The sequence below is a fragment of the Triticum dicoccoides genome, chromosome 7A, assembly GCF_002162155.2.
Source record: "Triticum dicoccoides isolate Atlit2015 ecotype Zavitan chromosome 7A, WEW_v2.0, whole genome shotgun sequence".
In the NCBI taxonomy this organism is placed as follows: Eukaryota; Viridiplantae; Streptophyta; class Magnoliopsida; order Poales; family Poaceae; genus Triticum; species Triticum dicoccoides.
Window position 1 is genome coordinate 66,474,038 of NC_041392.1, and position 12,997 is coordinate 66,487,034.

Here is a 12,997-nt window from a genome sequence, read left to right on the forward strand (position 1 = left end):
CGCGACTAATGGCAGTTGCGAACCGCGACCAAAGGCCCTTTTTCCACCAGTGCGCCCATCGTATTCGAGATCCGTGAGATGGAAGTCGCCGCGGCGGACGACGGCGGCGAGGTGGCGGTCGCGGCGGAGGAGCGCGCGGTGGAAGGCGGGGACGGCGCCGTCGGCGGCCGACACGAAGTAGCCGAGTAACGGAGCCCGAAAAAGGAAGGGGTTCAAGACGGCAGGGGAGGAGGCCACGCCGCACAGCCGCGGGCAGGAGAGGGCGGCGCTGGCAAGCGAGGGCAGCGACGGGAGGCGGCTGAGGATCTCGGCGAGCATGTCGTCGCCGAGGGACACGAGGGAGGTGGGCTCGGATTCGCGCTTGCGCTTGGGGCCGGTGCCGGGGCCGGGCGGGCTGTTGGTTGTCATCTCAGCGGCGTAGGCGACTAGGCGGAATGGCGGTGGCGAGGTGCTCAGAGCCTGGGACTGGGAGGTGGAGGAGAGTTTATGTGGAGCAAGCCATGGGGCCGGGGAGATAAGATCTAGGAGCAAGCATCCAGAGTAGAGTAGGCGCTGTGGGAAAGCTGGGAGGTTTCTCAAAAATGTGGTCAAACAGGGAGGCTCCAACACGCCATGACCCCATGGAGCATCTTCAATAGAATGTGTATATTTGGATGTCTATATATTTATATAGACAATGGTCTAAAAAAATTCTCTCATATATACGTCCAGTTTTGCATCAGAATGTCTATATACAGGGACCATGATAGGTGGGCCGTCGCTAGGGAGAGGAAGAAATCATGACTGCAGCCGAGTTTAGACAATGCCTTCACATTGTCCAGGCGTGGACATTATCGAAGTCGATATAGAGGATGTGTATATTTGGACAACCATATAAACAAACTGTTGGACGCCTGTTTTATGGTCACGTCATGAATAACGAATATAAACATCTATATAGAAAAGCTATTGGAGATGCTCTGACCATGCAACGTCGCATCGCACTGCAGCTACTACTCCTACTGATGCCTAGCTGCTAGGCTAGCAGCGCAATCGAGTCCACAAAGGACAAAGGAGGCAGCTCGGCACACCCCCGACGTGATGTCTATTGACCACGGCGTTTGATGCGTTTTACCGCAGACCAGCCCAGCGAAACAAAAGATGTTACTTTACCTAGCTTCTATCCATTAGCACTGATCCAACCTAAAAGTACATTTATTGTTTACAGCTGTGGAAAGGACTAGCATTTTGCGCACCACACTAATTAAAAAAATCAAAACACTTTGGGTTCACTGTCGAAAAAGGTTTTCCCACTTTGTATTACAAAAGCAACCAACATCGATACAACCAACGATAGATCTTGGACTAAAGCAGCACTGCCACCCCAAAAAAAACTAAAGAGAAAATACAAAAGGAATAAATGCCGACAACGGTGGATCAACAAAAATGAAGAAGCCTCGCAACCGCTGCGCTCACCGGAGATCTCCCATCAAGCTCCTAGACTCCAAAGCACCAGTACCAATCAACACCTCCAAGAAGGGACGCGACGATGACGACGCTGCTGCCAAGGGTTTCCCCCGATACGCAGCGAGGAGAAAGGAAGGGTAACCCCCGACGCCCTCCAGGAAGGTTCGACGGTATCCTTAGGCGCCACTACGTTGGTGTCGGCCAGACCGACAGGGATTTCTCCCGATCCCAACCTTCACCTGGGCGCTCCGGAGCTCGACACCAGACCGTCCACCACCCTGCGCCAACATGGTCTTGATGCTTCCCACGCCGTCTCACCACGACATCGCAAAGTGGGGCCTGCACAATGAAGAAGTGGAGCCGGGATTAGGGGCAGCATCACTGCCGGCATGCGGGAGGGCCCAACTGAGGGAGTCCTGGATTAAGGGGTCCTTAGGCATCAGGGCTATGTGACGTGGGCCAGACTAATGGGCCGTGAAGATACAAGAAAGAAGACTTCCTCCCGTGTCCGGATGGGACTCTCCTTTACATGGAAAGCAAGCTTGGCATTCGAATATGAAGATTCCTTCCTCTGTAAACCGACTCTGTACAACCCTAGGTCCCTCCGGTGTCTATATAAACAGGAGGGTTTAGTCCGTAGAGGCAATCACAATCGTACAGGCTAGACGTCTAGGGCTTAGCCCTTACGATCTCGAGGTAGACCAACTCTTGTATACCCCATATTCATCCAAGGCAATCAAGCAGGAAGCAGGGTATTACTTCCATCAAGAGGGCCCGAACCTAGGTAAACACTATGTCCCTATCTCCTATTACCTTCGATTCTCAGACGCACAGTTCGGGATCCCCTATCCGAGATCTGCCGGTTTTGACACCGACATTGGTGCTTTCATTGAGAGTTTCGCTGTATCGTCGTCAGAAGGAACGATGGCTCCATCAGTCATCTACAATAATGCAGCCCTGAGGAAGGTTTTTCTCCCCGGCCAGATCTTCGTGTTCGGCGGCTTCGCACTGCGGGCCAACTCGCTTGGCCATCTAGAGCAGATCGACAGCTACGCCTCAGGTCACCAGATTAGTTTTGGAAATCTGAATTATGTCGCTGATATCCGAGGAGACTTGATCTTCCAAGGGTTCGCGACCCCAACCTTCGCTCTGGCCTTAGACCCGGAGCGCGTCACTAGGTCCGAAGACGGGATTCCGAGCCCGCCGGACTCTCTACGGCTATTGAGCCCAGTACGGGAGAGCCGGAGGAATCAGCGTCATCGGCAATCATCATGCAACCGGACTCTTCTCCGAACATTGGCTCCGAACCCTTGGAGTCAGCATCATGTGAGCTCGGCCAAGGAGTTTTCTTCCCGTTGTACTCCGCGAACACTCTCCTCCCTGGCCAAACCTCGCATTTAAGCGAGGCTCTAGACTTAATGAGATCCCTTGTTATTACAGAGGGGTAGCGTCCGAACTACGCCCAAACCGGACTAGGGGCTGAGAGCAGGGAATTTTACGCCCCACCCACCACCCACTTCATAGCCACTGTCGAAGATCTAACCGACATGCTTGACCGTACCTCTGAAGACATCTATGGTATGGACGTCAATGCCAGAGACGAACAAAGCCAAAACCCGCCGCATACCCGATGTTGGGCGGCCACCTCCACATACGATGTATACATGGTGGATACACCAAAATAGGATCGCGGTGAAGACAGTAGGGATCCAATTAAGGATAATAACACTAATAAACCACCAAAGTGGCAGCATCAGCGGCGCCGTTCAAAATCACGCCGCGACAAAGAAAGCAATACCGACAATGGAGACGATAACACCCCGGAGAATGCCGAAGACCCAGACGCCCCCGTCGAGGGAGTCCTGGACTAAGGGGTCCTCGGGCGTCTGGCCTGTTATCCATGGGCCGGACCGATGGGCTGTGAAGACATGAAGGCCGAAAAATGTACCTGTGTTCGGATTGGACTCTCCTTGACGTGGAAGGCAAGCTTGGCGACCGACTATGAAGATTCCTTCTTATGTAACTGACTCTATGTAACCCTAGATCCCCCCCCCCACCGGTGTCTATATAAACCGGAGGGGTTTGTCCGGAAAGGATATACTCATTACCATAGTCATACAGGCTAGGCTTCTAGGGTTTAGCCATTACGATCTCGTGGTAGATCAACTCTTGTAACGCTCATATTCATCAAGATCAATCAAGCAGGACGTAGGGTATTACCTCCATAGAGAGGGCTCGAACCTGGGTAAACATCGTGTCCCCCGTCTCCTGTTATCATCGATCCTAGCCGCACAGTTCGGGACCCCCTACCCGAGATCCGTCGGTTTTGACACCGACATTGGTGCTTTCATTGAGAGTTCCACTGTGCCGTCAACGAAAGGTTCAATGGCCCCTTCAATCGTCTATAGGGACGCTGTCCAAGGAGAAACCTTCATCCCCGGACAGATTTTCGTGTTCGGCAGCTTCATACCGCGGGCCAACTCGCTTGGCCATCTGGAGCATGTCGATAGCTACGCCCCTGGCCACCAGGTCAGATTTGGAAGCCTAAGCTACGTCGCGGATATCCGTGGAGACTTGATCTTTAATGGATTTGAGACCGCAGTGATCGCTCCCCCTCGCCCCGATGAACATGACTTAAATCTGTCATCGGATCACATTCAGGAGATGGTCTCTGTTGCTGCAACGGCCTTAGAACTGGAGCAGATTGTGCCATCCAAGGCCACAGAGTCCGCGGCATTGGAGCCGCACACGGACTCGGCACCACGCAATATTTGTGTCAATGAAACTCCGCACTTGTCTCCGGCTATAAGCCCCAGACTGGGTACGCCTGCGGACACCGAACTGGATCAGTTATCGATTTTCGAATTTAGCGCTGCAGACATCTTCCAGCACTCACCTTTGGGTGATGTGCTAAACTCTTTAAAGAACTTGTCCTTGGAGAAGGACTCACAACCGAACTATGTCCGGTTCGAGCTAGAGGCTGACAATGGAGAATTTCACTTCCCACCCGCCACCCACTTCATAGCCACTCTCGAGGACTTAACCGACATGCCCGCTTCTGGCTCCGAAGACATTGACGGCATAGACGACGATGCCGATAAGGAGCAAGGCCAAGACCCGCCAGTCAGCAAGCGTGGGACGGCCACCCCTTCATATGACGTCTACATGATCGATACACTTAAAAAGCCTCGCGGCAAGGACAAGGGAGACCCAGTTAAAACTCCCGAGACACAGTCTAAGTTCCGGCGCCCCAAACGCCGCCCCAAGTCATGCCGCAGCAACGATGGCGCTGGAGAAAATAGTACTCCGGACGGTGCCAAAAGCAATGAAGACCCTATGGGAGCAATATCCGAGCAGAAGGAACAGGAAAACGGGCAAGCCAGCCCCGATGAACAGGCCCCGCCCAGCGACGGTTCAGAGGATGACAACTACCTTCCGCTCTCCGAAGATGAGGTAAGCCTCGGCGACGAAGACTTCATCATACCCGAAGAACCCATCGAGCAGGAGCGCTTCAAGCGCGGGCTGATAGCTACGGCAAGGAGTCTGAAAAAGAAGCAGCAGAAGCTTCAAGCTGACCAAGACCTACTCAATGACAGATGGACCGAAGTCCTGGTCGGCGAAGAATACGGCCTCAGTGTCCTATCCAGAAGCTACCCAAAGCACAGATCGCTATACCAGTCGGATGACGGGGCGTTGGAGCCCATACCATCGTCACACAATGCGGCAGGTCGCCGACAACTCTGTCCGGATAAAGAGTCAACTCAAGCCGAACACCAGACCGCCCACCTCGCCGTAAAGGCAAGAACAAGGCATGTCACGATTACCCAGACAACCTGCAAAGGGACTTGGACAATAGAGCAGGAAACGCAAGACCGATCTACAGATCGTGAAAGCATGCTTCGACACACGACGATGGCTACCTATTCGGACGTGTCAAACCTCGCCACGCCCGATCCTAAAACCGCAAAGGGACTCTTTCGGAGTTACGTCGCAGTGTGGCCCAACATAGAGGCGCCGCACACCCGCTTTGTTTCACTGATGAAGTAATGGATCATGAATTCCCCGAAGGATTCAAACCTGTCAATGTTGAATCATACGACGGGACAACCGATCCCGCGGTATGGATAGAAGAATTCATCCTCCACATTCACATGGCCCGTGGGGATGATCTCCACGTTATTAAATACCTCCCACTAAATCTAAAAGGGCCAGCTCGGTACTGGTTAAACAACCTGCCTGAAAACTCCATAGGCAGCTAGGAGGGCTTGGAAGAGGCCTTCCTCGATAACTTTCGAGGAACACATGCCCGGCCACCGGATGCCGATGACCTAAGTCACATTGTCCAACAGCCAGGAGAATCAGCCAGAGAGCTCTGGACTCGGTTCTTAGTCAAAAAGAACCAAATCGTCGACTGTCCAGACGCGAAAGCACTTGCGGTATTCAGACACAGCGTCCGGGACGAATGGCTTGCACGCCACCTTGGCCAAGAAGGACCTAAATCCATAACAGCCCTCACTGCTCTGATGACCCGCTTTTGCGCGGGAGAAGACAGCTGGCTCGCTCAGATAAGCAATAGCGCTAGCAACCAGGGCACCTCCGAAATCCGAGACGGCAATGGCAAGCCACGAGGAAGCAAAAAACAACAGTCGCAATGACAATGAAAGATTAGGCGACACAACGGTCAACGCCGGATTCAGCAACCCCATGCCCGGTCAGCAGAAGAAGCCATTCAAGGCGAATCGAGATGAACCATCCAACCTGGACAGGATATTGGACCGACCCCGCCAGATTCATGGCCACCCTGATAAACCAGCTAATCATACCAACAAAAACTGCCGGGTCTTTAAACATGCCGGCAAGTTCAACGCCGAACACAGGGGGAGGAGGCCGCCAAGTGACAGGGATGACGGAAAGGTTCACCAACAAAACACCGGGGGTCAGAAGCAGTCTCCACCCGAGGATCAACTACTCCTAGAACGGAAATAGCAACCCGGCTTCCACCGCCCACTCCGTACACCTACAAAGTTTGTACCACGCATACGTCATTACGCACTCAAGATACCATGGGAATTGGCGGAAGCACAATACGGACAAGCCTGCAAGCACTCTAGTAACTTTTTTTATCATTTATTTTCTTTTTACTTCTTCCTTCGCCATCTTTTAAAAACAGGTGACGAATAGGATAAACATCGGAAACTGACTCTATCGGAGTCCGGATCCGTACACTCACCTAAGGGGCTATTTCCATCAAGGATTCCCCCCACCAAGGACTGGCGGCGCAGACGTGCGACAGGAGGTCCAAAATAACTTTTTGTAGATCACTCTCTATTTCTCGAGCCTGTACTATGCTTGTTTCTCCGCCTCCAACCCCGAGCATGTATATATATATATATATATATATATATATATATATATATATATATATATATATATATATATATATATATGTAAATTGTTTGGGGCACCTAGGTGCCTGGGCACCTAGACCCATTATATGGCAACTCACATTTGTAGTACATGATGTACAATGCACGACAAAATGACTTTCCAAATTTGTTTGCATGCACTACAACCATCAACGGTCATTGATTGCTTTCCAAAAACAAATATACTATTGTTTCCTAGCAATGATTTCTTTCCAAACAAAGAGGGTTTGTATGTACACTCTTATTTTTAAGGTATCAGATATGACCAAATAATGTAAGGCCGGCTCATACTTTTTAATGCCTAATGTTTCTATACAAATTAAGATGACCATATAACATAAAATGTGACCCTAATTATTATTTTACTTTTAGGAAAATATGATGCATGCTGATACCCACAGATGATTTTTTCATGCGTACAAATACCCATACACAGTTCTTTTTAGTTTTGGGAATGCACATTGCATGCCAATACCCACACATGATTTTTCGCATGTGTATGTGGACCTAGGATATTATACCCGCATACCCTTTTTCATTATACACATGCTTTGTAGATATAAACAAAATTGATATACTTTGGACGGTACATACCCGAACACTATTTTTTTATCATGTATATTCTGTTGAGACATACATGTAACTGATAGTGGAGATATACCCAAAAATTGTATAATTTACATATACCTAATATATAGGGTATGTACATATACCTAAGATATTGTACACAAAAACTCATTTTTTAGTACATGTATATGCCTTGAAGACATATCCAAAAATTATATAGTTTTAATGGGGACATACCTAATAATGACATCCTCCTTTTTTTGGGTAGGTATATGTACCTAAGATATTATACGCGCAAATTATTGTCTTCAAAAGTATATCATGAATTTGGTGCCATGTACATTTCTCCAAAAAGGTATACAACATCAATAAAATATGAATTCTTGTTCTCTGTAGAATAGTGCACGTACCATGCATGTGACCATTAATTGTTCATTCTCGCTTTCCATTCTAATGTGGGCATTTAAATGTCCATATCAATCAGTAATTAGCAATAACTATTTCCTAATGAAACGCTCTAGTACTAGTACAAGTGCACATATCTTAGCGTAATCCGACGGTTTGTAGGCAAGGTGCCCAGGCACCTAGGTGTCCCAAATTGTCATCCTACATATTCCCGCTTATTATTTTTAATATACTTCATTAGTAATTATTAGATACCCCAAAATGAGTTCCATGAAAAAATTCATGTGAATCTACATATTTTTAAAAGTTTACGTATATACTGACGTATTTGTACGTGAAAAAGGTATATTACAAAAAGTACATCGCAGATGATATTTTTTCAACAAAACTCGTATTGGGGTATCTTAGAATATTTAATGAAGTATATTAAGAATAATAAAGAGGTATAATTAATGCGTATATGAGGTATATTGAGAATGAGAGTACATACTCCCAGGTGTACAGAAGAGGAGTCCTATATATATAGAGAGAGAGAGGGAGAGAGAGTAGCACTATTCTGATCCCAGGATCAAAATAGTTATTTGGATCACGATCGGCCCTATAAGGGCGCGTGCGAGATCCTCCCGAACCGGTGCGGCTGGCGCGAGAAAAAAGAAAAGAAAAAACGCATCACCCCACCCCACCCCACCCCGCAACCAGCCAAATCCCCCATCCCCCACATCCCCGGATCCCTCGCCGCCGATCCCCACGCCGCTTCCGCGCCCTCCCTAGACCCCCACGCCGCCCAGCGGCCTCCCCGGGAACTCCGCCGCCGCGCACCCTCCCTGGGGACCCCCGCCACTGCCATCGCCCCGCAACCGCCGCCATCCTCCCGGATCCGGCCGCCGCGATGGCCTGCCTTCCCCATCGGGCTGTCGTCCCGCCTTCTCAATCGCGCCGCCGCCAGCTTTCCCCATCGTGCCGCCGCCTACTCCCACCGCCTCGCCGCCCGGGTAACCGCACCAGCCCCTCCGCGCGCTGCCGCGGACGACAGCAGCACCCACCGGCGAGGGTCGCGCACCAGGTAACGGCCTCGCCGTTCCCATCCACCAGCCCCGGCCACAAGCCCTGCCTCAGTCGTCGTGCACCGGTCTCCCTCCATCTTCCTCTGTGCATCGCTTCGGCCTTCTTCCACAGCGCCGGCGCCGGCTCTGCCTCCCTGAAGTCGCCAGTTCTCCTCTGATGTACCCGTGGTTATCCACTACAGCGCCAGCCTCCTCTCTATGTCAATGCCTGGATCCTCCGACAGCCTACATCGGCAAAAAAAAGAGGGGTCGGCAACTACTTCTGCAACCGATGGTCTGAACTCTCAAATTTGTTGAAATTGAACTGATGGTGTTGATTCAGGAGAATCCATCTCTCCCTCTCTCTTTGTGAATCAGTGATGTTTCCATGTTTTAGAGATACACGCATGTGCTTGCTTGATGTAACCCCAAAACAGGGAAAAAATTGCGTACTTACATAGTTAAAGTAATAAAAACTTCTATTGTGTATATTTGCATAGTTCAAAATGATAATAAAAAACATGAGTTCATTATATGAAAAAAGCAGCAGTTGGTGCTCCGACCAAATGATTGTGGTTTTCTAGAAAAAATTGGGCAAAATGTTTGCAACCCACACTGCTCCCTTGCGCATGCATGTTTTCTCTCTCTAGTAACTAGCATGTTTGGTGAAATGTGTGGTCCTACTACTACTAACAGAGAAGGAAAATCGCCACTAAACCACGTTATTGAGATAGAAGTGAAACCAATTTAGTAAACTTGGGAACCCATAGTGTGTTGCCACCCATTTCTTTTATAAGATGGTCTTCCTAGAAGGTCAATTTGAAATAACCGAGAAGGTCAAAAAACCTAGAAGTTCAAAGGTAAAAACCTAGAAAATTGTTTGCTTATTTAAAACCATATTTTTCTCTAAGAAGTTCAAAGTAAAATAAGAGAGAAGTTCAAAGGTTAAAAAAACTTAGATGTTTTCTTGTTACTAAATAATAAAATGAAGAAGTTGAAATTAAAAAAGGAATTAAAAGAATCGACCATGAAGATCAAAAATAAAAAAGTTAAAATCATGTTTATTTCAAAATCAAAAACAAAAACTTTACTCAAAAAAAATATGAAGTTTAGATTTAAATAACACAGAAGTTCAAAGTATATTAAAACCTAGGATTTAGAAGTTCAAAAAACAAAAAACAATGCCATTTTGGAATGTTTCCCCAATACTAAAGATAAAAACCAAGAAGTTCAATTCTAAAAAATGAAGTAGTTCAATTCATATTAAAAAAAATCAGTTTTTTGTGGTTACTAAATAATAAAACCAAGAAGTTCAATTTTTAAAAGCAGAGCAATTTGATATTTATTTGAAAACTCAATTTTTCCGGTTACTAAAGAGTAAGACCAATAAGTTCTATTCGAAATAATGAAGAAGTTCTATTAAAATAACCTAGAAGTTCAAAATTTAACAAAGGAGCTCGATGTCTATCAAAAAGTAGGATTTTTTCCGTTACTAAAAGAAAATAAAACTAGGAAGTCCAAATTAAAAAGATGGAGAAGTTCGATGATTATTGAAAATTCAGATTTCCCTCGTTATTAAAGAATGGAAAACAAGAAGTTTAAAAATTAAATAACAAGAAGTTCAACTTCTTTTAAAAATAAAGCGCTTCAAAATTTCATAAAAAGATTAAGAAAAAACCAGGAAGTCCATATTAAAAAGATGGAGAAGTTCGATGATTATAGAAAACTCGGATTTTCCTCGTTGCTAAAGAATGGAAACAAGAAGTTCAAAAATAAAAAAAGAAGTTCAACTTTTAAAAATAGAGCGCTTCAAAATTTCATAAAAAATGGTTAAGAAATAAAACCAAGAAGTCCATATTAAAAAGATGGAGAAGTTCGATGATTATAGAAAACTCAGATTTTCCTCGTTACTAAAGAATGAAAACCAAGAAGTTCAAAAAAACAAGAAGTTCAACTTTTAAAAATAGAGCGCTTCAAAATTCATAAAAAAGGATTAAGAAAATTAGATTAAAAATTCATAAAAAAACTCAGATATTTTCACGTAACCGAGAGAAGTTCAGGTTGATAACTGGCAGAAGTTCACGTACTACACGGGTGTGCATTTGTATTAAAAAGAATAAAAGAAGAAAAGGCTAATTTTTTTTGTTATAAGTTCAAGTCCTTGGTCGGAGAAAGTTAAAAAAAGTATTGTTTGAGACGTTTGTACAAAAGGAATATCATCTGTGTAACACTGACGAATGGATGAGAAATTATAAACGAAAATACGTCACAGAAGTTCAACATGAAAACAGCAGGAAGTTCAACTACTACGCTGAATGAATTTCAGATGAAAAAACTTCTAAAATCATCACGAGTATGAAAAAACGATCAATACGGGAAAGTTATGTGTTTACATCAGCTTTCCACTCGTATATCACTTGCTAAATTCCGGTGAGTGGATGGAGACCTATGAGCAAAAAAATCGCGTGAAAAACAGAGTGAAGTTCAGGTACACGCGCCGAGAAGTTCAGGTTCTTCACGCGGTGCATTTTTGAAGAATCTGTTTCGCGATAAAGACAGAACGTATGATCCCACCGTTTTCGAAATTACTTGAAAACGGCTAGGAATCAAAGAAAATCATCAACATGAAAAAGTTTCTCATTTTCCGTAGCTTGTCAGCGGTATATTATTTGCCCCATTCCGATAAATATTGTAGAAATTACGGCGAAAATACGTTTTTCTCCATTTTCAAAACTGACTTAAAACCGTAAAGAATTGGGAGAAACAATACATACCAAAACGTTTCGCATTTGTTCAAGCTTTCCAATGCCATATCATTTGCTGCATTTAGACGAACAGTTAAAAAATTAGCTTGAAAATACGAACTCGGTAGGACTTGGACCATTTTCTAAATTACTCTTAAACCATTCAAAATTAGAAAAAAACTTTCAAGATGAAAAAGTAGCGCATTTTCATAAGCTTTCAACGCCGTATCATATGCCTCCATTGGATTAGCCGTTTAGAAATAACATCGAAAAAACAAACTCAGCTGTTCGGTTTATGAAATTTTACGTTTTTTCAAATTACTCTTTAACCATAGGGAATTAGAGAAAACTTTCAACATGTGGAAGGAGCGGTTTTGCAGCGGCTTTCCAACGCCATATTATATGCCTCATTCCGATAAACGGTTTAGAAATGCGATCGAAAATTCGATTCACGTTTTTTGTGCGAAGAAAAAACGGTTTTCAAAGCTGCTCTTAAACCGCTTATATTTTGCCAAAAATTTAAGTTGGGTCATGATATTGGTGTCCATAGCTTTCCAACGGTATATCACAAGCCCCATTTGGACAATGTTGGCGGAAGTTCAACCTAGTTCACAGGAAGTTCAAAGTACTACTAGGGGAGCAGGTCAGGTTGTGATCAGAATATTATTCTGATCCCGTGATCAGAATAGTGTTTATGTATATATATATATATATATATATATCATAAGTAATCATTGGCATATCGCTCAGTTCCCATTAAACAATATCCAAACTAACCACCTGCACTGTTTCCCCAACAAATATGGCTCCTACGGTTATTTCACAGAAATATCTTGGCACAACCTGGCAGGGGCTGGGTGTGGGAACAAATGAGTTGCCAGTACAAATCCGAACAACTCTATAGCATAATTCGGCGTCGCAAGTTTGGCCTTATATGCATCAGCTCCGAATCATTGTCTTGGGTCAATAGTTGGGTTGCCCGGCTCCTGTGCTTGCTACCCTACGTTCCGCTCTATCGACTAGGGTAGTAAAGGGAGAACTACGGCGATTGTTCCCTGGTCTAAATCGGACGAGCACCTCAGTAGAGAAAGCCGAAAACTGACTGTCATGATGCGGCGTGAGCTGGTCAACCACTTGACGACTTCTTGGAATCTTTAGCGATTCTCTGTGTCACACGAGGGATCCTTTTCGGATCAAATATGTAAGGCACCATATGCCGCATACATACCAGGGGCTATATCGTAGCCCCACAATAAAACTCCTATGGCTAAGTGAAAGCGTTAACGCCCTATGGATAAAGAGTGATTAAATGCCTTTTCGAACACCCCCGTACTTCCTACGAGGGAGCTGAAGCCGACGACTGAAA